Consider the following 26,285-nt stretch of genomic DNA (forward strand, 5'->3'; position numbering starts at 1 on the left):
GGATCCTGCCAGGTGTGTATGGGGTTTCACAGTGTATCAGGATCCTGCCAGGTGAGTATGGGGTTTCACAGTGTATCAGGATCCTGCCAGGTGTGTATGGGGTTTCACAGTGTATCAGGATCCTGCCAGGTGTGTAGGGGGTTTCACAGTGGATCAGGATCCTGCCAGGTGTGTATGGGGTTTCACAGTGTATCAGGTTCCTGCCACGTGTGCATGGGGGTTTCACAGTGGATCAGGATCCTGCCAGGTGTGCATGGGGTTTCTCAGCGTATCAGCATCCTTCCAGGTTTGTATGTCGTTTCACAGTGTATCAGGATCCTGCCGGATTGGAATGGGGATTTCACAGTGCATCAGAATCCTGCCACGTGTGTTTGAGGTTTTCACAGTGGATCAGGATCCTGCCAGGTGTGTATGGAGTTTCACTTTGGATCAGGATCCTGCCAGGTGTGTATGGGGTTTTCACAGTGCATCAGTATCCTGCCAGGTGTGTATGGGGTTTCACTGTGTATCAGGAACCTGCCAGGTGTGTATGGGTTTTCACAGCGGATCATGATCCTGCCAGGTTTGGATGGGGTTTCCCAGTGTATCAGGATCCTGCCAGGTGTGTATGGGGTTTTCACAGTGTATCAGGATCCTGCCAGGTGTGTATGGGGGTTTCTCAGTGGATCAGGATCCTGCCAGGTGTGTATGGGGTTTCACAGTGTATCAGGATCCTGCCAGGTGAGTATGGGGTTTCACAGTGTATCAGGATCCTGCCAGGTGTGTATGGGGTTTCACAGTGTATCAGGATCCTGCCAGGTGTGTAGGGGGTTTCACAGTGGATCAGGATCCTGCCAGGTGTGTATGGGGTTTCACAGTGTATCAGGTTCCTGCCACGTGTGCATGGGGGTTTCACAGTGGATCAGGATCCTGCCAGGTGTGCATGGGGTTTCTCAGCGTATCAGCATCCTTCCAGGTTTGTATGTCGTTTCACAGTGTATCAGGATCCTGCCGGATTGGAATGGGGATTTCACAGTGCATCATAATCCTGCCACGTGTGTTTGAGGTTTTCACAGTGGATCAGGATCCTGCCCGGTGTGTATTTGGGGTTTCACCGTTTATCAGGATCTTGCCAGGTGTGTATGGGGTTTCACAGTGTATCAGGATCCTGCCAGGTGTGTAGGGGGTTTCACAGTGGATCAGGATCCTGCCAGGTGTGTATGGGGTTTCACAGTGTATCAGGTTCCTGCCACGTGTGTATGGGGGTTTCACAGTGGTTCAGCATCCTGCCAGGTGTGTATGGGGTTTTCACTGTGTATCAGGATCCTGCCAGGCGTGAATGGGGCTTCACAGTGGATCAGGATCCTGCCAGGTGTGTATGGGGTTTCACAGTGTATCAGGATCCTGCCAGGTGAGTATGGGGTTTCACAGTGTATCAGGATCCTGCCAGGTGTGTATGGGGTTTCACAGTGTATCAGGATCCTGCCAGGTGTGTAGGGGGTTTCACAGTGGATCAGGATCCTGCCAGGTGTGTATGGGGTTTCACAGTGTATCAGGTTCCTGCCACGTGTGCATGGGGGTTTCACAGTGGATCAGGATCCTGCCAGGTGTGCATGGGGTTTCTCAGCGTATCAGCATCCTTCCAGGTTTGTATGTCGTTTCACAGTGTATCAGGATCCTGCCGGATTGGAATGGGGATTTCACAGTGCATCAGAATCCTGCCACGTGTGTTTGAGGTTTTCACAGTGGATCAGGATCCTGCCAGGTGTGTATGGAGTTTCACTTTGGATCAGGATCCTGCCAGGTGTGTATGGGGTTTTCACAGTGCATCAGTATCCTGCCAGGTGTGTATGGGGTTTCACTGTGTATCAGGATCCTGCCAGGTGTGTATGGGTTTTCACAGCGGATCATGATCCTGCCAGGTTTGGATGGGGTTTCCCAGTGTATCAGGATCCTGCCAGGTGTGTATGGGGTTTTCACAGTGTATCAGGATCCTGCCAGGTGTGTATGGGGGTTTCTCAGTGGATCAGGATCCTGCCAGGTGTGTATGGGGTTTCACAGTGTATCAGGATCCTGCCAGGTGAGTATGGGGTTTCACAGTGTATCAGGATCCTGCCAGGTGTGTATGGGGTTTCACAGTGTATCAGGATCCTGCCAGGTGTGTAGGGGGTTTCACAGTGGATCAGGATCCTGCCAGGTGTGTATGGGGTTTCACAGTGTATCAGGTTCCTGCCACGTGTGCATGGGGGTTTCACAGTGGATCAGGATCCTGCCAGGTGTGCATGGGGTTTCTCAGCGTATCAGCATCCTTCCAGGTTTGTATGTCGTTTCACAGTGTATCAGGATCCTGCCGGATTGGAATGGGGATTTCACAGTGCATCATAATCCTGCCACGTGTGTTTGAGGTTTTCACAGTGGATCAGGATCCTGCCCGGTGTGTATTTGGGGTTTCACCGTTTATCAGGATCTTGCCAGGTGTGTATGTGGGTTACACAGTGTATCAGGATCCTGCCACGTGTGTATGGGGGTTTCACAGTGGTTCAGCATCCTGCCAGGTGTGTATGGGGTTTTCACTGTGTATCAGGATCCTGCCAGGCGTGAATGGGGCTTCACAGTGGATCAGGATCCTGCCAGGTGTGTATGGGGTTTCACAGTGTATCAGGATCCTGCCAGGTGAGTATGGGGTTTCACAGTGTATCAGGATCCTGCCAGGTGTGTATGGGGTTTCACAGTGTATCAGGATCCTGCCAGGTGTGTAGGGGGTTTCACAGTGGATCAGGATCCTGCCAGGTGTGTATGGGGTTTCACAGTGTATCAGGTTCCTGCCACGTGTGCATGGGGGTTTCACAGTGGATCAGGATCCTGCCAGGTGTGCATGGGGTTTCTCAGCGTATCAGCATCCTTCCAGGTTTGTATGTCGTTTCACAGTGTATCAGGATCCTGCCGGATTGGAATGGGGATTTCACAGTGCATCAGAATCCTGCCACGTGTGTTTGAGGTTTTCACAGTGGATCAGGATCCTGCCAGGTGTGTATGGAGTTTCACTTTGGATCAGGATCCTGCCAGGTGTGTATGGGGTTTTCACAGTGCATCAGTATCCTGCCAGGTGTGTATGGGGTTTCACAGTGTATCAGGATCCTGCCAGGTGTGTATTTGGGGTTGCACCGTTTATCAGGATCTTGCCAGGTGTGTATGTGGGTTACACAGTGTATCAGGATCCTACCACGTGTGTATGGGGGTTTCACAGTGGTTCAGCATCCTGCCAGGTGTGTATGGGGTTTTCACTGTGTATCAGGATCCTGCCAGGCGTGAATGGGGCTTCACAGTGGATCAGGATCCTGCTTGGTGTGTATGGGGTTTCACAGTGTATCAGGATCCTGCCAGATGTGAATGGGGGTTTCACTGTGTATCAGGATTCCTGCCAGGTGTGAATGGGGTTTCACTGTGTATCATGATCCTGCCATGTGTGAATGGGGTTTCTCAGTGGATCAAGATCCTGCCAGTTGCGTACGGTGTTTTCACTGTGCATCAGGAACCTGCCAGGTGTGTACGGGGTTTTCACAGTGTATTAGGCTCCTGCCAGGGGTGTATGGGGTTTCATAGTGTGTCAGGATCCTGCCAGATGTGAATGGGGATTCACTGTGTTTCAGGATCCTGCCAGCTGTGAATGGGGTTTCACAGTGTATCAGGATCCTGCAAGATGTGAATGGGGTTTCACAGTGGATCAAGATCCTGCCAGTTGAGTATGGGGATTTCACAGTGTATCATGATACTGCCAGATGTGAATCGGGTTTCACTGTGCATCAGGAACCTGCCAGGTGTGTACGGGGTTTGCACAGTGTATTAGGCTCCTACCAGGTGTGTATGGTGGTTTCACAGTTTATCAGGATACTGCCAGGTGTGTATGGGGGTTTCACAGTGGATCAGGATCCTGCCAGGTGTGTACGGGGTTTCACAGAGAATCAGGATCCTGCCAGGTGTGTATGGGGTTTCACAGTGTATCAGGACCCTGCCAGGTGTGTATGGGGTTTCACAGTATTTCAGGATACTGCCAGATGTGTATGGGGTTTCACTGTGCATCAGGAACCTGCTAGGTGTGTATGGAGTTTCACAGTGCATCAGTATCCTGCCAGGTGTGTATGGGGTTTCACAGTGTATCAGGATCCTGCCAGGTGTGTGTTTGGGGTTTCACCGTTTATCAGGATCTTGCCAGGTGTGTATGTGGGTTTCACAGTGTATCAGGATCCTACCACGTGTGTATGGGGGTTTCACAGTGGTTCAGGATCCTGCCAGGTGTGTATGGGGTTTTCACTGTGTATCAGGATCCTGCCAGGCGTGAATGGGGTTTCACAGTGTATCAGGATCCTGCCAGGTGTGTATGGGGTTTCACAGTGTTTCAGGATACTGCCAGATGTGTATGGGGTTTCACTGTGCATCAGGATTCTGCTAGGTGTGTATGGAGTTTCACAGTGCATCAGTATCCTGCCAGGTGTGTATGGGGTTTCACAGTGTATCAGGATCCTGCCAGGTGTGCATTTGGGGTTTCACCGTTTATCAGGATCTTGCCAGGTGTGTATGTGGGTTTCACAGTGTATCAGGATCCTACCACGTGTGTATGGGGGTTTCACAGTGGTTCAGGATCCTGCCAGGTGTGTATGGGGTTTTCACTGTGTATCAGGATCCTGCCAGGCGTGAATGGGGCTTCACAGTGGATCAGGATCCTGCTTGGTGTGTATGGGGTTTCACAGTGTATCAGGATCCTGCCAGATGTGAATGGGGGTTTCACTGTGTATCAGGATTCCTGCCAGCTGTGAATGGGGTTTCACTGTGTATCATGATCCTGCCATGTGTGAATGGGGTTTCTCAGTGCATCAGGATCCTGCCAGAAGTCAATGGGGTTTCACAGTGGATCAAGATCCTGCCAGTTGCGTACGGTGTTTTCACTGTGCATCATGATACTGCCAGATGAGAATGGTGTTTCACTGTGCATCAGGAACCTGCCAGGTGTGTACGGGGTTTTCACAGTGTATTAGGCTCCTGCCAGGGGTGTATGGGGTTTCATAGTGTGTCAGGATCCTGCCAGATGTGAATGGGGATTCACTGTGTTTCAGGATCCTGCCAGCTGTGAATGGGGTTTCACAGTGTATCAGGATCCTGCAAGATGTGAATGGGGTTTCACAGTGGATCAAGATCCTGCCAGTTGAGTATGGGGATTTCACAGTGTATCATGATACTGCCAGATGTGAATCGGGTTTCACTGTGCATCAGGAACCTGCCAGGTGTGTACGGGGTTTGCACAGTGTATTAGGCTCCTGCCAGGTGTGTATGGTGGTTTCACAGTTTATCAGGATACTGCCAGGTGTGTATGGGGGTTTCACAGTGGATCAGGATCCTGCAAGGTGTGTACGGGGTTTCACAGAGAATCAGGATCCTGCCAGGTGTGTATGGGGTTTCACAGTGTATCAGGATCCTGCCAGGTGTGTATGGGGTTTCACAGTGTTTCAGGATACTGCCAGATGTGTATGGGGTTTCACTGTGCATCAGGAACCTGCTAGGTGTGTATGGGTTTTCACAGTGGATCATGATCCTGCCAGGTGTGTATGGAGTTTCACAGTGTATCAGGATCCTGCCAGGTCTGCATAGGGTTTCACAGTGTATCAGGATCCTTCCAGGTGTGTATGGGGTTTCACAGTGTATCAGGATCCTGCCAGGTGTGTATGGGGTTTCACAGTGAATCAGTATCCTGCCAGGTGTGTATGGGGGTTTCACAGTGTATCCGGATCCTGCCAGGTGTTTATGGGGTTTCACAGTGTATCAGGTTCCTGCCACGTGTGCATGGGGGTTTCGCATTGGATCAGGATCCTGCCAGTTGTGTATTGGGTTTCACAGTGTATCAGGATCCTGCCGGATGTGAATGGGGATTTCACAGTGTATCAGTATCCTGCCAGGTGTGTATGAGTTTTCACAGTGCATCAGATTCCTGCCACGTGTGTTTGGGGTTTTCACAGTGGATCAGGATCCTGCCAGGTGTGTATGGAGTTTCACTTGGGATCAGGATCCTGCCAGGTGCGTTTGGGGTTTTCACTGTGTATCAGGGTCCTGTCAGGTTTATATGGGGTTTCACAGTGTATCAGGATCCTGCCAGGTGTGTATGGGGTTTTCACAGTGCATCAGGAACCTGCCAGGTGTGTATGGGGTTTTCACTGTGTATCAGGATCCTGCCAGGTGTTCATGGGGATTCACAGTGGATCAGCATCCTGCCAGGTGCGTATGGGGTTTTCAAAGTGGATCAGGATCCTGCCAGGTGTGTATGGGGTTTCACAGTGTATCAGGATGCTGCCAGATGTGAATGGGGTTTCACAGTGTATCAGGATTCCTGCCAGGTGTACATGGGGTTTCACTGTGTATCATGGTCCTGCCAGGTGTGAATGGCGTTTCACAGTTTATCAGGAACCTGCCAGAAGTGAGAGGGGTTTCACAGTGGATCAAGATCCTGCCAGTATTGTATGGGGTTTTCACAGTGTATCATGATACTGCCAGATTTCAGTGGGTTTTCACAATATATCAGGGTACTGCAAGTTGTGTATGGGGGTTTCACACTAAATCAGTATCCTGCGAGGTGTGCATGGGTTTTCACAGTTTATCATGATCCTGCCAGATGTGTCTGGGGGTTTCACAGTTTATCAGGATCCTGCCAGGTGTGTTTGGGGGGTTTCACAGTTTATCAGGACCTGCCAGGTGTGTATGGGGGTTTCACAGTTTATCAGGATCCTGCCAGGTATGTGTGGGGGTTTCACAGTTCATCAGGATCCTGCCAGGTGTGTATGGGATTTTCACAGTGGATCAGGACCCTGCCAGATGTGTATGGGGTTTTCACAATTTATCAGGATCCTGCCAGGTGTGTATGGGGTTTCACAGTTTATCAGGATCCTGCCAGGTGTGTATGGGGATTTCACAGTGGATCAGGATCCTGCCAGGTGTGTATGGGGTTTTCACAGTGTATCAGGATCTGCCAGGTGTGTATGGAGTTTCACAGTGGATCAGGATCCTTCCATGTGTGTATGGGGTTTTCACAGTGGATCAGAATCCTGCCAGGTGTGTATGGGGTTTCACAGTGTATCAGGATCCTGCCAGGTGTGTATGGGGTTTTCACTGTGCATCAGGATCCTGCCAGGTGTGTATGGGGGTTTCAACGTGGATCAGGATCCTGCCAGGTGTGTATGGGGTTTCACAGTGCATCAGGATCCTTCCAGGTGTGTATGGGGTTTTCACAGTGTATCAGGAATCTGCCTGGTGTGTATGGGGTTTCACAGCGTATCAGGATCCTGCCAGGTGTGTATGGGGTTTCACAGTGTATCAGGATCCTGCCAGGTGTTTATGGGGTTTCACAGTGCATCAGGATCCTGCCGGATGTGAATGGGGATTTCACAGTGTATCAGGATCCTGCCAGGTGTGCATGGGGTTTCACAGTGTATCAGAATCCTGCCACGTGTGTTTGGGGTTTTCACAGTGGATCAGGATCCTGGCAGGTGTATATGGGGTTTCACAGTGGATCAGGATCCTGCCAGGTGTGTTTGGGGTTTCACTGTGTATCAGGGTCCTGCCATGTTTGTATGGGGTTTCACTGTGTATCTGGGTCCTGCCAGGTGTGTTTGGGGTTTTCACAGTGCATCAGGTTCCTGCCAGGTGTGTATGGGGTTTCACTGTGTGTCAGGATCCAGCCAAGTGTGTTTGGGGTTTTCAGTGTATCAGAATCCTGCCAGGTATGACTGGGGTTTCACAGTGTATCAGGATACTGCCAGATGTGAATCGGGCTTCACAGTGGATCAGGAACCTGCCAGGTGTGAATGGGATTTTCACAGTGTGTCAGGATCCTGTCAGGTGTGTATGGGGGTTTCACCGTTTATCAGGATCCTATCAGGTGTGTATGTGGGTTTCACAGTGTATCAGGATCCTGCCAGGTGTGTATGGGTGTTTCACAGTGGTTCCGGGTCCTGCCAGGTGTGTTTGGGGTTTTCACTGTGTGTCAGGATCCTGCCAAGTGTGAATGGGGCTTCACAGTGGATCAGGATCCTGCCAGGTGTGTATGGGGTTTTCACAGTGGATCAGAATCCTGCCAGGTGTGTATGGGGTTTCACAGTGTATCAGGATCCTGCCAGATGTGAATGGGGTTTCACAGTGGATCAAGATCCTGCCAGTTGTGTATGGGTTTTTCACAGTGCATCATGATACTGCCAGATGTGAATGTGGTTTCACTGTGCATCAGGAACCTGCCAGGTGTGTACGGGGTTTTCACGGTGTATTAGGCTCCTGCCAGGTGTGTATGGGGTTTCACAGTGTGTCAGGATCCTGCCAGATGTGAATGGGGTTTCACTGTGTATCAGGATCCTGCCAGTTGTGTTTGGGGTTTTCACAATGTATCATGATACTGCCAGATGTGAATGGGGTTTCACTGTGCATCAGGAACCTGCCAGGTGTGTACGGGGTTGTCACTGTGTATTAGTCTCCTGCCAGGTGTGTATGGGGGTTTCACAGTGCATCAGGATACTGCCATGTGTGTCTGGGGGTTTCACAGTGTATCAGGATCCTGCCAGGTGTGTACGGGGTTTTACAGAGGATCAGGTTCCTGCCAGGTGTGTACGGGGTTTTCACAATATATCAGGATCCTGCCAGATGTGTACGGGATTTCACAGAGTATCAGGATCCTGCCAGTTGTGTTTGGGGTTTTCACACTATATCAGGATCCTGCCAGGTGTGCATGGGGTTTTCACATTTTATCAGGATTCTTCCAGGTGTGTATGGGGGTTTCACTATTTATCAGGATCCTGCCAGGTGTGTTTGAGGGTTTCACAGTTTATCAGGATCCTGCCAGCTGTGCATGGGGGTTTCACAGTTTATCAGGATCCTGCCAGGTGTGCATGGGGGATTCACAGTTTATCAGGATCCTGCCAGGTGTCTATGGGGTTTTTACTGTGGATCAGGATCCTGCCAGATGTGTATGGGGTTTTCACAATTTATCAGGATCCTGCCAGGTGTGTATGGGGTTTCACAGTTTTTCAGGATCCTGCTAGGTGTGTATGGAGTTTTCACTGTGTATCAGGATCCTGCCAGGTGTGTATGGGGGTTTCACAGTGGATCAGGATCCTGCCAGGTGTGTATGGAGTTTCACAGTGCATCAGGATCCTTCCAGGTGTGTATGGGGTTTTCACAGTGTATCAGGAATCTGCCAGGTGTGTATGGGGTTTCACAGTGTATCAGGATCCTGCCAGGTGTGTATGGGGTTTCACAGTGTATCAGGATCCTACCAGGTGTGTATGGGGGTTTCACAGTGGATCAGGATCCTGCCAGGTGCTAATGGGGTTTCACAGTGTATCAGGATCCTGCCGGATGTGAATGGGGATTTCACAGTGTATCAGGATCCTGCCAGGTGTGCATGGGGTTTCACAGTGTATCAGAATCCTGCCACGTGTGTTTGGGGTTTTCACAGTGTATCAGGATCCTGCCAGATGTGAATGGGGTTTCAATGTGTATCAGGAATCCTGCCAGGTGTCAATGGGTTTTAACTGTGTATCAGGATCCTGCCAGGTGTGAAAGGGGTTTCACAGTGTATCAGGATCCTGCCAGATGTGAATGGGGTTTTCACACTATATCAGGATCCTGCCAGGTGTGCATGGGGTTTTCACATTTTATCAGGATCCTGCCAGGTGTGTTTGGGGGTTTCACAGTTTATCAGGATCCTGCCAGCTGTGCATGGGGGTTTCACAGTTTATCAGGATCCTGCCAGGTGTGCATGGAGGTTTCACAGTTTATCAGGATCCTGCCAGGTGTCTATGGGGTTTTCACTGTGGATCAGGATCCTGCCAGATGTGTATGGGGTTTTCACAATTTATCAGGATCCTGCCAGGTGTGTATGGGGTTTCACAGTTTTTCAGGATCATGCCAGGTGTGTATGGAGTTTTCACTGTGTATCAGGATCCTGCCAGGTGTGTATGGGGGTTTCACAGTGGATCAGGATCCTGCCAGGTGTGTATGGAGTTTCACAGTGCATAAGGATCCTGCCAGGTGTGTATGGGGTTTTCACTTTGTATCAGGATCTGCCAGGTGTGTATGGAGTTTCACAGTGGATCAGAATCCTGCCAGGTGTGTTTGGGGTTTTCACAGTGTATCAGGATCTACCAGGTGTGTATGGGGTTTTCACAGTGCATCAGGATCCTGCCAGATGTGTCTGGGGCATCACAGTGTTTCAGGAACCTTCCAGGTGTTTATGGGGGTTTCACAGAGGATCGGAATCCTGCCAGGTGTGTATGGGCTTTCACAGTGTAGCGGGATCCTGCCAAGTGTGGATGGGGGTTTTCACAGCGTATCAGGATCCTGCCACCCGTGTATGGGGTTTCACAGTGCATCAGCATCCTGCCAGATGTGAATGGGGTTTCACTGTGTATCAGGATTCCTGCCAGGTGTGAATGGGGTTTCACAGTGTATCAGGATGCTGCCAGATGTGAATGTGGTTTCACAGTGGATCAGGATTCTGCCAGATGTGTCTGCGGTTTTCACAGTGTATCATGATACTGAATGATGTGAATGGGGTTTCACTGTGCATCAGGAACCTGCCAGGTGTGTCTGGGGGTTTCACAGTTTATCAGGATCCTGCCAGGTGTGTATGGGTGTTTCACAGTTTATCAGGATCCTGCCAGGTGTGTATGGGGTTTTCACAGTGGATCAGGATCCTGCCAGGTGTGCATGGGGGTTTCACAGTTTATCAGGATCCTGCCAGGTTTCTATGGGGTTTTCACTGTGGATCAGGATCCTGCCAGATGTGTATGGGGTTTTCACAATTTATCAGGATCCTGCCAGGTGTGTATGGGGTTTCACAGTTTATCAGGATCCTGCAAGGTGTGTATGGGGATTTCACAGTGGATCAGGATCCTGCCAGGTGTGTATGGGGTTTTCACTTTGTATCAGGATCTGCCAGGTGTGTATGGAGTTTCACAGTGGATCAGAATCCTGCCAGGTGTGTATGGGGTTTTCACAGTGTATCAGGATCTACCAGGTGTGTATGGGGTTTTCACAGTGCATCAGGATCCTGCCAGATGTGTCTGGGGCATCACAGTGTTTCAGGATCCTTCCAGGTGTTTATGGGGGTTTCACAGAGGATCAGAATCCTGCCAGGTGTGTATGGGCTTTCACAGTGTAGCGGGATCCTGCCAGGTGTGGATGGGTGTTTTCACAGCGTATCAGGATCCTGCCACCCGTGTATGGGGTTTCACAGTGCATCAGAATCCTGCCAGATGTGAATGGGGTTTCACTGTGTATCAGGATTCCTGCCAGGTGTGAATGGGGTTTCACAGTGTATCAGGATGCTGCCAGATGTGAATGTGGTTTCACTGTGGATCAGGATTCTGCCAGATGTGTATGTGGTTTTCACAGTGTATCATGATACTGAATGATGTGAATGGGGTTTCACTGTGCATCAGGAACCTGCCAGGTGTGTATGGGTGTTTCACAGTTTATCAGGATCCTGCCAGGTGTGTATGGGTGTTTCACAGTTTATCAGGATCCTGCCAGGTGTGTATGGGGTTTTCACTGTGGATCAGGATCCTGCCAGGTGTGTACGGGGTTTCACAGAGGATCACGATCCGGCCAGGTGTGTACGGGGTTTTCACAATATATCAGAATCCTGCCAGATGTGTACGGGGTTTCACAGAGGATCAGGATCATGCCAGGTATGTACGGGGTTTTCACAATATATCAGGATCCTGCCGGGTGTGTCAGGGGGTTTCACAGAGTATCAGGATCCTGCCAGGTGTGTATGGGGTTTTCAAAGTGGATCAGGATCCTGCCAGATGTGTGCGGGGTTTCACAGAGGATCAGGATCCTGCCAGGTGTGTGCGGGGTTTTCACAATATATCAGGATCATGCCAGATGTGTACGGGGTTTCACAGAGGATCAGGATCCTGCCAGGTGTGTATGGGGTTTTCACAATATATCAGGATCCTGCCAGATGTGTACGGGGTTTCACAGAGGATCAGGATCCTGCCAGGTGTGTACAAAGTTTTCACAATATATCAGGATCCTGCCAGACGTGTACGGGATTTCACAGAGTCAGGATCCTGCCAGGTATGTACGGTGTTTTCACAATATATCAGGATCCTGCCAGGTGTGTATGGGGCTTCACACTATATCAGGATCCTGCCAGGAGTGCCTGGGGTTTTCACAGTTTATCAGGATCCTGCCAGGTGTGTATGGGGGTTTCACAGTTTATCAGGATCCTGCCCGGTGTGTATGTGGGTTTCACAGTTGATCAGGATCCTGCCAGGTGTGTATGGGGGTTTCACACTTTATCAGGATCCTTCCAGGTGTGTATGGGGTTTTGACATTTTATCAGGATCCTTCCAGGTGTGTATGGGGTTTTCACAGTGGATCAGGATCCTGCCACGTGTGTATGGGGTTTCACGGTTTATCAGGATCCTGCCAGGTGTGTATGGGGATTTCACAGTGCATCAGGATCCTTCCAGATGTGTCTGGGGTTTCACAGTGTATCAGGATCCTGCCAGGAGTGTATGGGGGTTTCACAGTGTTTCAGGATGCTGCCAGGTGTGAGTGGTGTTTCGCAGTGGATCAGGATCCTGCCAGGTGTGTATGGGGTTTTCACAGTTTATCAGGATCCTGCCAGGTGTGTATGGGGATTTCACAGTGGATCAGGATCCTGCCAGGTGTGTATGGGGTTTTCACAGTGTATCAGGAGCTGACAGGTGTGTATGGAGTTTCACAGTGGATCAGGATCCTTCCATGTGTGTATGGGGCTTCACACTATATCAGGATCCTGCCAGGAGTGCCTGGGGTTTTCACAGTTTATCAGGATCCTGCCAGGTGTGTATGGGGGTTTCACAGTTTATAAGGATCCTGCCCGGTGTGTATGTGGGTTTCACAGTGGATCAGAATCCTGCCAGGTGTGTATGGAGTTTTCACTGTGTATCAGGATCCTGCCAGGTGTGTATGGGGGTTTCACAGTGGATCAGGATCCTGCCAGGTGTGTATGGAGTTTCACAGTGCATCAGGATCCTGCCAGGTGTGTATGGGGTTTTCACTTTGTATCAGGATCTGCCAGGTGTGTATGGAGTTTCACAGTGGATCAGAATCCTGCCAGGTGTGTTTGGGGTTTTCACAGTGTATCAGGATCTACCAGGTGTGTATGGGGTTTTCACAGTGCATCAGGATCCTGCCAGATGTGTCTGGGGCATCACAGTGTTTCAGGATCCTTCCAGGTGTTTATGGGGGTTTCACAGAGGATCGGAATCCTGCCAGGTGTGTATGGGCTTTCACAGTGTAGCGGGATCCTGCCAAGTGTGGATGGGGGTTTTCACAGCGTATCAGGATCCTGCCACCCGTGTATGGGGTTTCACAGTGCATCAGCATCCTGCCAGATGTGAATGGGGTTTCACTGTGTATCAGGATTCCTGCCAGGTGTGAATGGGGTTTCACAGTGTATCAGGATGCTGCCAGATGTGAATGTGGTTTCACAGTGGATCAGGATTCTGCCAGATGTGTCTGTGGTTTTCACAGTGTATCATGATACTGAATGATGTGAATGGGGTTTCACTGTGCATCAGGAACCTGCCAGGTGTGTCTGGGGGTTTCACAGTTTATCAGGATCCTGCCAGGTGTGTATGGGTGTTTCACAGTTTATCAGGATCCTGCCAGGTGTGTATGGGGTTTTCACAGTGGATCAGGATCCTGCCAGGTGTGCATGGGGGTTTCACAGTTTATCAGGATCCTGCCAGGTTTCTATGGGGTTTTCACTGTGGATCAGGATCCTGCCAGATGTGTATGGGGTTTTCACAATTTATCAGGATCCTGCCAGGTGTGTATGGGGTTTCACAGTTTATCAGGATCCTGCAAGGTGTGTACGGGGATTTCACAGTGGATCAGGATCCTGCCAGGTGTGTATGGGGTTTTCACTTTGTATCAGGATCTGCCAGGTGTGTATGGAGTTTCACAGTGGATCAGAATCCTGCCAGGTGTGTATGGGGTTTTCACGGTGTATCAGGATCTACCAGGTGTGTATGGGGTTTTCACAGTGCATCAGGATCCTGCCAGATGTGTCTGGGGCATCACAGTGTTTCAGGATCCTTCTAGGTGTTTATGGGGGTTTCACAGAGGATCAGAATCCTGCCAGGTGTGTATGGGCTTTCACAGTGTAGCGGGATCCTGCCAGGTGTGGATGGGTGTTTTCACAGCGTATCAGGATCCTGCCACCCGTGTATGGGGTTTCACAGTGCATCAGCATCCTGCCAGATGTGAATGGGGTTTCACTGTGTATCAGGATTCCTGCCAGGTGTGAATGGGGTTTCACAGTGTATCAGGATGCTGCCAGATGTGAATGTGGTTTCACTGTGGATCAGGATTCTGCCAGATGTGTATGTGGTTTTCACAGTGTATCATGATACTGAATGATGTGAATGGGGTTTCACTGTGCATCAGGAACCTGCCAGGTGTGCATGGGTGTTTCACAGTTTATCAGGATCCTGCCAGGTGTGTATGGGTGTTTCACAGTTTATCAGGATCCTGCCAGATGTGTATGGGGTTTTCACAGTGGATCAGGATCCTGCCAGGTGTGTACGGGGTTTCACAGAGGATCACGATCCGGCCAGGTGTGTACGGGGTTTTCACAATATATCAGAATCCTGCCAGATGTGTACGGGGTTTCACAGAGGATCAGGATCATGCCAGGTATGTACGGGGTTTTCACAATATATCAGGATCCTGCCGGGTGTGTCAGGGGGTTTCACAGAGTATCAGGATCCTGCCAGGTGTGTATGGGGTTTTCAAAGTGGATCAGGATCCTGCCAGATGTGTGCGGGGTTTCACAGAGGATCAGGATCCTGCCAGGTGTGTGCGGGGTTTTCACAATATATCAGGATCATGCCAGATGTGTACGGGGTTTCACAGAGGATCAGGATCCTGTCAGGTGTGTATGGGGTTTTCACAATATATCAGGATCCTGCCAGATGTGTACGGGGTTTCACAGAGGATCAGGATCCTGCCAGGTGTGTACAAAGTTTTCACAATATATCAGGATCCTGCCAGACGTGTACGGGATTTCACAGAGTCAGGATCCTGCCAGGTATGTACGGTGTTTTCACAATATATCAGGATCCTGCCAGGTGTGTATGGGGCTTCACACTATATCAGGATCCTGTCAGGAGTGCCTGGGGTTTTCACAGTTTATCAGGATCCTGCCAGGTGTGTATGGGGGTTTCACAGTTTATCAGGATCCTGCCCGGTGTGTATGGGGGTTTCACAGTTGATCAGGATCCTGCCAGGTGTGTATGGGGGTTTCACACTTTATCAGGATCCTTCCAGGTGTGTATGGGGTTTTGACATTTTATCAGGATCCTTCCAGGTGTGTATGGGTTTTTCACAGTGGATCAGGATCCTGCCACGTGTGTATGGGGTTTCACGGTTTATCAGGATCCTGCCAGGTGTGTATGGGGATTTCACAGTGCATCAGGATCCTTCCAGATGTGTCTGGGGTTTCACAGTGTATCAGGATCCTGCCAGGAGTGTATGGGGGTTTCACAGTGTTTCAGGATGCTGCCAGGTGTGAGTGGTGTTTCGCAGTGGATCAGGATCCTGCCAGGTGTGTATGGGGTTTTCACAGTTTATCAGGATCCTGCCAGGTGTGTATGGGGATTTCACAGTGGATCAGGATCCTGCCAGGTGTGTATGGGGTTTTCACAGTGTGTCAGGAGCTGACAGGTGTGTATGGAGTTTCACAGTGGATCAGGATCCTTCCATGTGTGTATGGGGTTTTCACAGTGGATCAGAATCCTGCCAGGTGTGTATGGGGTTTCACAGTGTATCAGGATCCTACCAGGTGTGTATGGGGTTTTCACTGTGTATCAGGATCCTGCCAGGTGTGTATGGGGGTTTCACAGTGGGTCGGGATCCTGCCAGGTGTGTATGGGGTTTCACAGTGCATCAGGATCCTTCCAGGTGTGTATGGGGTTTTCACAGTGTATCAGGAATCTGCCAGGTGTGTATGGGGTTTCACAGTGTATCAGGATCCTGCCAGGTGTGTATGGGGGTTTCACAGTGGATCAGGATCCTGCCAGGTGTTTATGGGGTTTCACAGTGCATCAGGATCCTGCCGGATGTGAATGGGGATTTCACAGTGTATCAGGATCCTGCCAGGTGTGCATGGGGTTTCACAGTGTATCAGAATCCTGCCACGTGTGTTTGGGGATTTCACAGTGGATCAGGATCCTGCCAGGTGTATATGGGGTTTCACAGTGGATCAGGATCCTGCCAGGTGTGTTTGGGGTTTCACTGTGTATCAGGTTCCTGCCATGTTTGTATGGGGTTTCACTGTGTATCTGGGTCCTGCCAGGTGTATTTGGGGTTTTCACAGTGCATCAGGTTCATGCCAGGTGTGTATGGGGTTTCACAGTGTATCAGGATCCAGCCAAGTGTGTTTGGGGTTTTCAGTGTATCAGAATCCTGCCAGGTGTGACTGGGGTTTCACAGTGTATCAGGATACTGCCAGATGTGAATGGGGCTTCACAGTGGATCAGGATCCTGCCAGGTGTGAATGGGATTTTCACAGTGTGTCAGTATCCTGCCAGGTGTGCATGGGGGTTTCACCGTTTATCAGGATCCTGCCAGGTGTGTATGTGGGTTTCACAGTGTATCAGGATCCTGCCAGGTGTGTATGGGGGTTTCACAGTGGTTCCGGGTCCTGCCAGGTGTGTTTGGGGTTTTCACTATGTATCAGGATCCTGCCAGGTGTGAATGGGGCTTCACATTGGATCAGGATCCTGCCAGGTGTGTATGGGGTTTTCACAGTGGATCAGAATCCTGCCAGGTGTGTATGGGGTTTCACAGTGTATCAGGATCCTGCCAGATGTGAATGGGGTTTCACTGTGTATCAGGAATCCTGCCAGGTGTCAATGGGTTTTAACTGTGTATCAGGATCCTGCCAGGTGTGAAAGGGGTTTCACAGTGTATCAGGATCCTGCCAGATGTGAATGGGGTTTCACAGTGGATCAAGATCCTGCCAGTTGTGTATGGGTTTTTCACAGTGCATCATGATACTGCCAGATGTGAATGTAGTTTCACTGTGCATCAGGAACCTGCCAGGTGTGTGTGCGGGTTTCACTATTTATCAGGATCCTGCCAGGTGTGTTTGGGGGTTTCACAGTTTATCAGGATCCTGCCAGGTGTGCATGGGGGTTTCACAGTTTATCAGGATCCTGCCAGGTGTCTATGGGGTTTTCACTGTGGATCAGGATCCTGCCAGATGTGTATGGGGTTTTCACAATTTATCAGGATCCTGCCAGGTGTGTATGGGGTTTCACAGTTTATCAGGATCCTGCCAGATGTGTATGGGGGTTTCACAGTGGATCAGGATCCTGCCAGGTGTGTATGGGGTTTCACAGTGTATCAGGATCCTGCCAGGTGTGTATGGGGTTTCACAGTGTATCAGGATCCTGCCACGTGTGCATGGGGGTTTCACAGTGGATCAGGATCCTGCCAGGTGCTTATGGGGTTTCACAGTGTATCAGGATCCTGCCGGATGTGAATGGGATTTCACAGTGTATCAGGATCCTGCCATGTGTGCATGGGGTTTCACAATTTATCAGGATCCTGCCAGGTGTGTATGGGGTTTCACAGTTTGTCAGGATCCTGCCAGGTGTGTATGGGGGTTTCACAGTGAATCAGGATCCTGCCAGGTGTGTATGGAGTTTCACAGTGCATCAGGATCCTTCCAGGTGTGTTTGGGGTTTTCACAGTGTATCAGGAATCTGCCAGGTGTGTATGGGGTTTCACAGTGTATCAGGATCCTGCCAGGTGTGCATGGGGGTTTCACAGTGGATCAGGATCCTGCCAGGTGCTTATGGGGTTTCACAGTGTATCAGGATCCTGCCGGATGTGAATGGGATTTCACAGTGTATCAGAATCCTGCCACGTGTGTTTGGGGTTTTCACAGTGCATCAGGATCCTGCCAGATGTGAATGGGGTTTCACTGTGTATCAGGAATCCTGCCAGGTGTCAATGGGTTTTCATTGTGTATCAGGATCCTGCCAGGTGTGAAAGGGGTTTCACAGTGTATCAGGATCCTGCCAGATGTGAATGGGGTTTCACAGTGGATCAAGATCCTGCCAGTTGTGTATGGGTTTTTCACAGTGCATCATGATACTGCCAGATGTGAATGGGGTTTCACTGTGCATCAGGAACCTGCCAGGTGTGTACGGGGATTTCACAGTGTATTACGCTCCTGCCAGGTGTGTATGGGGTTTCACAGTGTGTCAGGATCCTGCCAGATGTGAATGGGATTTCACTGTGTATCAGGATCCTGCCAGTTGTGTTTGGGGTTTTCACAATGTATCATGATACTGCCAGATGTGAATGGGGTTTCACTGTGCATCAGGAACCTGCCAGGTGTGTACGGGGTTGTCACAGTGTATTAGTCTCCTGCCAGGTGTGTATCGGGGTTTCACAGTTTATCAGGATACTGCCAGGTGTGTCTGGGGGTTTCACAGTGCATCAGGATCCTGCCAGGTGTGTACGGGGTTTCACAGTGGATCAGGATCCTGCCAGGTGTGTACGGGGTTTTCACAATATATCAGGATCGTGCCAGATGTGTACGGGATTTCACAGAGTATCAGGATCCTGCCAGGTGTGTATGGGGTTTTCACACTATGTCAGGATCCTGCCAGGTGTGCATGGGGTTTTCACATTTTATAAGGATCCTTCCAGGTGTGTATGGGGGTTTCACGATTTATCAGGATCCTGCCAGGTGAGCATGGGGGTTTCACAGTTTATCAGGATCCTGCCAGCTGTCTATGGGGTTTTCACTGTGGATCAGGATCCTGCCAGATGTGTATGGGGTTTTCACAATTTATCAGGATCCTGCCAGGTGTGTACGGGGTTTCACAGTTTATCAGGATCCTGCCAGGTGTGTATGGGGATTTCACAGTGGATCAGGATCCTTCCATGTATGTATGGGGTTTTCACAGTGGATCAGTATCCTGCCAGGTGTGTATGGGGTTTCACAGTGTATCAGGATCCTGCCAGGTGTCTATGGGGTTTTCACTGTGTATCAGGATCCTGCCAGGTGTGTGTGGGGGTTTCACAGTGGATCAGGATCCTGCCAGGTGTGTATGGGGTTTCACAGTGCATCAGGATCCTTCCAGGTGTGTATGGGGTTTTCACAGTGTATCAGGAATCTGCCAGGTGTGTATGGGGTTTCACAGTGTATCAGGATCCTGCCAGGTGTGTATGGGGTTTCACAGTGTATCAGGATCCTGCCAGGTGTGTATGGGGGTTTCACAGTGGATCAGGAGCCTGCCAGGTGTTTATGGGGTTTCACAGTGTATCAGGATCCTGCCGGATGTGAATCGGGATTTCACAGTGTATCAGGATCCTGCCAGGTGTGCATGGGGTTTCACAGTGTATCAGAATCCTGCCACGTGTGTTTGGGGTTTTCACAGTGGATCAGGATCCTGCCAGGTGTGTATGATGTTTCACAGTGGATCAGGATCCTGCCAGGTGTGAATGGGATTTTCACAGTGTGTCAGGATTCTGCCAGGTGTGTATGGGGGTTTCACCGTTTATCAGGATCCTGCCAGGTGTGTATGTGGGTTTCACAGTTGATCAGGATCCTGCCAGGTGTGTATGGGGGTTTCACACTTTATCAGGATCCTTCCAGGTGTGTATGGGGTTTTGACATTTTATCAGGATCCTTCCAGGTGTGTATGGGGTTTTCACAGTGGATCAGGATCCTGCCACGTGTGTATGGGGTTTCACGGTTTATCAGGATCCTGCCAGGTGTGTATGGGGATTTCACAGTGCATCAGGATCCTTCCAGATGTGTCTGGGGTTTCACAGTGTATCAGGATCCTGCCAGGAGTGTATGGGGGTTTCACAGTGTTTCAGGATGCTGCCAGGTGTGAGTGGTGTTTCGCAGTGGATCAGGATCCTGCCAGGTGTGTATGGGGTTTTCACAGTTTATCAGGATCCTGCCAGGTGTGTATGGGGATTTCACAGTGGATCAGGATCCTGCCAGGTGTGTATGGGGTTTTCACAGTGTATCAGGAGCTGACAGGTGTGTATGGAGTTTCACAGTGGATCAGGATCCTTCCATGTGTGTATGGGGTTTTCACAGTGGATCAGAATCCTGCCAGGTGTGTATGGGGTTTCACAGTGTATCAGGATCCTGCCAGGTGTGTATGGGGTTTTCACTGTGTATCAGGATCCTGCCAGGTGTGTATGGGGGTTTCACAGTGGGTCGGGATCCTGCCAGGTGTGTATGGGGTTTCACAGTGCATCAGGATCCTTCCAGGTGTGTATGGGGTTTTCACAGTGTATCAGGAATCTGCCAGGTGTGTATGGGGTTTCACAGTGTATCAGGATCCTGCCAGGTGTGTATGGGGGTTTCACAGTGGATCAGGATCCTGCCAGGTGTTTATGGGGTTTCACAGTGCATCAGGATCCTGCCGGATGTGAATGGGGATTTCACAGTGTATCAGGATCCTGCCAGGTGTGCATGGGGTTTCACAGTGTATCAGAATCCTGCCACGTGTGTTTGGGGATTTCACAGTGGATCAGGATCCTGCCAGGTGTATATGGGGTTTCACAGTGGATCAGGATCCTGCCAGGTGTGTTTGGGGTTTCACTGTGTATCAGGTTCCTGCCATGTTTGTATGGGGTTTCACTGTGTATCTGGGTCCTGCCAGGTGTATTTGGGGTTTTCACAGTGCATCAGGTTCATGCCAGGTGTGTATGGGGTTTCACAGTGTATCAGGATCCAGCCAAGTGTGTTTGGGGTTTTCAGTGTATCAGAATCCTGCCAGGTGTGACTGGGGTTTCACAGTGTATCAGGATACTGCCAGATGTGAATGGGGCTTCACAGTGGATCAGGATCCTGCCAGGTGTGAATGGGATTTTCACAGTGTGTCAGTATCCTGCCAGGTGTGCATGGGGGTTTCACCGTTTATCAGGATCCTGCCAGGTGTGTATGTGGGTTTCACAGTGTATCAGGATCCTGCCAGGTGTGTATGGGGGTTTCACAGTGGTTCCGGGTCCTGCCAGGTGTGTTTGGGGTTTTCACTATGTATCAGGATCCTGCCAGGTGTGAATGGGGCTTCACATTGGATCAGGATCCTGCCAGGTGTGTATGGGGTTTTCACAGTGGATCAGAATCCTGCCAGGTGTGTATGGGGTTTCACAGTGTATCAGGATCCTGCCAGATGTGAATGGGGTTTCACTGTGTATCAGGAATCCTGCCAGGTGTCAATGGGTTTTAACTGTGTATCAGGATCCTGCCAGGTGTGAAAGGGGTTTCACAGTGTATCAGGATCCTGCCAGATGTGAATGGGGTTTCACAGTGGATCAAGATCCTGCCAGTTGTGTATGGGTTTTTCACAGTGCATCATGATACTGCCAGATGTGAATGTAGTTTCACTGTGCATCAGGAACCTGCCAGGTGTGTGTGCGGGTTTCACTATTTATCAGGATCCTGCCAGGTGTGTTTGGGGGTTTCACAGTTTATCAGGATCCTGCCAGGTGTGCATGGGGGTTTCACAGTTTATCAGGATCCTGCCAGGTGTCTATGGGGTTTTCACTGTGGATCAGGATCCTGCCAGATGTGTATGGGGTTTTCACAATTTATCAGCATCCTGCCAGGTGTGTATGGGGTTTCACAGTTTATCAGGATCCTGCCAGATGTGTATGGGGGTTTCACAGTGGATCAGGATCCTGCCAGGTGTGTATGGGGTTTCACAGTGTATCAGGATCCTGCCAGGTGTGTATGGGGTTTCACAGTGTATCAGGATCCTGCCACGTGTGCATGGGGGTTTCACAGTGGATCAGGATCCTGCCAGGTGCTTATGGGGTTTCACAGTGTATCAGGATCCTGCCGGATGTGAATGGGATTTCACAGTGTATCAGGATCCTGCCATGTGTGCATGGGGTTTCACAATTTATCAGGATCCTGCCAGGTGTGTATGGGGTTTCACAGTTTGTCAGGATCCTGCCAGGTGTGTATGGGGGTTTCACAGTGAATCAGGATCCTGCCAGGTGTGTATGGAGTTTCACAGTGCATCAGGATCCTTCCAGGTGTGTTTGGGGTTTTCACAGTGTATCAGGAATCTGCCAGGTGTGTATGGGGTTTCACAGTGTATCAGGATCCTGCCAGGTGTGCATGGGGGTTTCACAGTGGATCAGGATCCTGCCAGGTGCTTATGGGGTTTCACAGTGTATCAGGATCCTGCCGGATGTGAATGGGATTTCACAGTGTATCAGAATCCTGCCACGTGTGTTTGGGGTTTTCACAGTGTATCAGGATCCTGCCAGATGTGAATGGGGTTTCACTGTGTATCAGGAATCCTGCCAGGTGTCAATGGGTTTTCATTGTGTATCAGGATCCTGCCAGGTGTGAAAGGGGTTTCACAGTGTATCAGGATCCTGCCAGATGTGAATGGGGTTTCACAGTGGATCAAGATCCTGCCAGTTGTGTATGGGTTTTTCACAGTGCATCATGATACTGCCAGATGTGAATGGGGTTTCACTGTGCATCAGGAACCTGCCAGGTGTGTACGGGGTTTTCACAGTGTATTACGCTCCTGCCAGGTGTGTATGGGGTTTCACAGTGTGTCAGGATCCTGCCAGATGTGAATGGGATTTCACTGTGTATCAGGATCCTGCCAGTTGTGTTTGGGGTTTTCACAATGTATCATGATACTGCCAGATGTGAATGGGGTTTCACTGTGCATCAGGAACCTGCCAGGTGTGTACGGGGTTGTCACAGTGTATTAGTCTCCTGCCAGGTGTGTATCGGGGTTTCACAGTTTATCAGGATACTGCCAGGTGTGTCTGGGGGTTTCACAGTGCATCAGGATCCTGCCAGGTGTGTACGGGGTTTCACAGAGGATCAGGATCCTGCCAGGTGTGTACGGGGTTTTCACAATATATCAGGATCGTGCCAGATGTGTACGGGATTTCACAGAGTATCAGGATCCTGCCAGGTGTGTATGGGGTTTTCACACTATGTCAGGATCCTGCCAGGTGTGCATGGGGTTTTCACATTTTATAAGGATCCTTCCAGGTGTGTATGGGGGTTTCACGATTTATCAGGATCCTGCCAGGTGAGCATGGGGGTTTCACAGTTTATCAGGATCCTGCCAGCTGTCTATGGGGTTTTCACTGTGGATCAGGATCCTGCCAGATGTGTATGGGGTTTTCACAATTTATCAGGATTCTGCCAGGTGTGTACGGGGTTTCACAGTTTATCAGGATCCTGCCAGGTGTGTATGGGGATTTCACAGTGGATCAGGATCCTTCCATGTATGTATGGGGTTTTCACAGTGGATCAGTATCCTGCCAGGTGTGTATGGGGTTTCACAGTGTATCAGGATCCTGCCAGGTGTCTATGGGGTTTTCACTGTGTATCAGGATCCTGCCAGGTGTGTGTGGGGGTTTCACAGTGGATCAGGATCCTGCCAGGTGTGTATGGGGTTTCACAGTGCATCAGGATCCTTCCAGGTGTGTATGGGGTTTTCACAGTGTATCAGGAATCTGCCAGGTGTGTATGGGGTTTCACAGTGTATCAGGATCCTGCCAGGTGTGCATGGGGTTTCACAGTGTATCAAGATCCTGCCAGGTGTGTATGGGGGTTTCACAGTGGATCAGGAGCCTGCCAGGTGTTTATGGGGTTTCACAGTGTATCAGGATCCTGCCGGATGTGAATCGGGATTTCACAGTGTATCAGGATCCTGCCAGGTGTGCATGGGGTTTCACAGTGTATCAGAATCCTGCCACGTGTGTTTGGGGTTTTCACAGTGGATCAGGATCCTGCCAGGTGTGTATGGGGTTTCACAGTGGATCAGGATCCTGCCAGGTGTGAATGGGATTTTCACAGTGTGTCAGGATTCTGCCAGGTGTGTATGGGGGTTTCACCGTTTATCAGGATCCTGCCAGGTGTGTATGTGGGTTTCACAGTGTATCAGGATCCTGCCAGGTCTGTATGGGGGTTTCACAGTGGTTCCGGGTCCTGCCAGTTGTGTTTGGGGTTTTCACTGTTTATCAGGATCCTGCCAGGTGTGAATGGGGCTTCACATTGGATCAGGATCCTGCCAGGTGTGTATGGGGTTTCACAGTGGATCACGATCCTGCCAGGTGTGTATGGGGTTTCACAGTGTATCAGGATCCTGCCAGATGTGAATGGGGTTTCACTGTTTATCAGGAATCCTGCCAGGTGTCAATGGGTTTTAACTGTGTATCAGGATCCTGCCAGGTGTGAAAGGGGTTTCACAGTGTATCAGGATCCTGCCAGATGTGAATGGGGTTTCACAGTGGATCAAGATCCTGCCAGTTGTGTATGGGTTTTTCACAGTGCATCATGATACTGCCAGATGTGAATGTGGTTTCACTGTGCATCAGGAACCTGCCAGGTGTGTCCGGGGTGTTCACAGTGTATTAGGCTCCTGCCAGGTGTGTATGGGGTTTCACAGTGTGTCAGGATCCTGCCAGATGTGAATGGGGTTTCACTGTGTATCAGGATCCTGCCAGTTGTGTTTGGGGTTTTCACAATGTATCATGATACTGCCAGATGTGAATGGGGTTTCACTGTGCATCAGGAACCTGCCAGATGTCTACGGGGTTGTCACAGTGTATTAGTCTCCTGCCAGGTGTGTATGGGGTTTTCACAGTTTATCAGGATACTGCCAGGTGTGTCTGGGGGTTTCACAGTGTATCAGGATCCTGCCAGGTGTGTACGGGGTTTCACAGAGGATCAGGATCCTGCCAGGTGTGTACGGGGTTTTCACAATATATCAGGAACCTGCCAGGTGTGTGTGGGGGTTTCACTATTTATCAGGATCCTGCCAGGTGTGTTTGGGGGTTTCACAGTTTATCAGGATCCTGCCAGGTGTGCATGGGGGTTTCACAGTTTATCAGGATCCTGCCAGGTGTGCATGGGGGTTTCACAGTTTATCAGGATCCTGCCAGGTGTCTATGGGGTTTTCACTGTGGATCAGGATCCTGCCAGATGTGTATGGGGTTTTCACAATTTATCAGCATCCTGCCAGGTGTGTATGGGGTTTCACAGTTTATCAGGATCCTGCAAGGTGTGTATGGGGATTTCACAGTGGATCAGGATCCTGCCAGGTGTGTATGGGGCATCACAGGGTTTCAGGATCCTTCCAGGTGTTTATGGGGGTTTCACAGAGGATCAGAATCCTGCCAGGTGTGTATGGGGTTTCACTGTGTATCAGTATCCTGCCGGATGTGAATGGGGTTTTCACAGAGGATCAGGAATCTGCCAGGTGTGTATGGGGTTTCACAGTGTATCAGGATCCTGCCAGGTGTGCATGGGGGTTTCACAGTGGATCAGGATCCTGCCAGGTGCTTATGGGGTTTCACAGTTTATCAGGATCCTGCCGGATGTGAATCGGGATTTCACAGTGTATCAGGATCCTGCCAGGTGTGTATGGGGTTTCACAGTGGATCAGGATCCTGCCAGGTGTGAATGGGATTTTCACAGTGTGTCAGGATTCTGCCAGGTGTGTATGGGGGTTTCACCGTTTATCAGGATCCTGCCAGGTGTGTATGTGGGTTTCACAGTGTATCAGGATCCTGCCAGGTCTATATGGGGGTTTCACAGTGGTTCCGGGTCCTGCCAGGTGTGTTTGGGGTTTTCACTGTTTATCAGGATCCTGCCAGGTGTGAATGGGGCTTCACATTGGATCAGGATCCTGCCAGGTGTGTATGGGGTTTCACAGTGGATCACGATCCTGCCAGGTGTGTATGGGGTTTCACAGTGTATCAGGATCCTGCCAGATGTGAATGGGGTTTCACTGTTTATCAGGAATCCTGCCAGGTGTCAATGGGTTTTAACTGTGTATCAGGATCCTGCCAGGTGTGAAAGGGGTTTCACAGTGTATCAGGATCCTGCCAGATGTGAATGGGGTTTCACAGTGGATCAAGATCCTGCCAGTTGTGTATGGGTTTTTCACAGTGCATCATGATACTGCCAGATGTGAATGTGGTTTCACTGTGCATCAGGAACCTGCCAGGTGTGTCCGGGGTTTTCACAGTGTATTAGGCTCCTGCCAGGTGTGTATGGGGTTTTCACAGTTTATCAGGATACTGCCAGGTGTGTCTGGGGGTTTCACAGTGTATCAGGATCCTGCCAGGTGTGTACGGGGTTTCACAGAGGATCAGGATCCTGCCAGGTGTGTACGGGGTTTTCACAATATATCAGGAACCTGCCAGGTGTGTGTGGGGGTTTCACTATTTATCAGGAT

The sequence above is a fragment of the Heterodontus francisci genome, unplaced genomic scaffold (genome assembly GCF_036365525.1).
Source record: "Heterodontus francisci isolate sHetFra1 unplaced genomic scaffold, sHetFra1.hap1 HAP1_SCAFFOLD_54, whole genome shotgun sequence".
NCBI lineage: Eukaryota > Metazoa > Chordata > Chondrichthyes > Heterodontiformes > Heterodontidae > Heterodontus > Heterodontus francisci.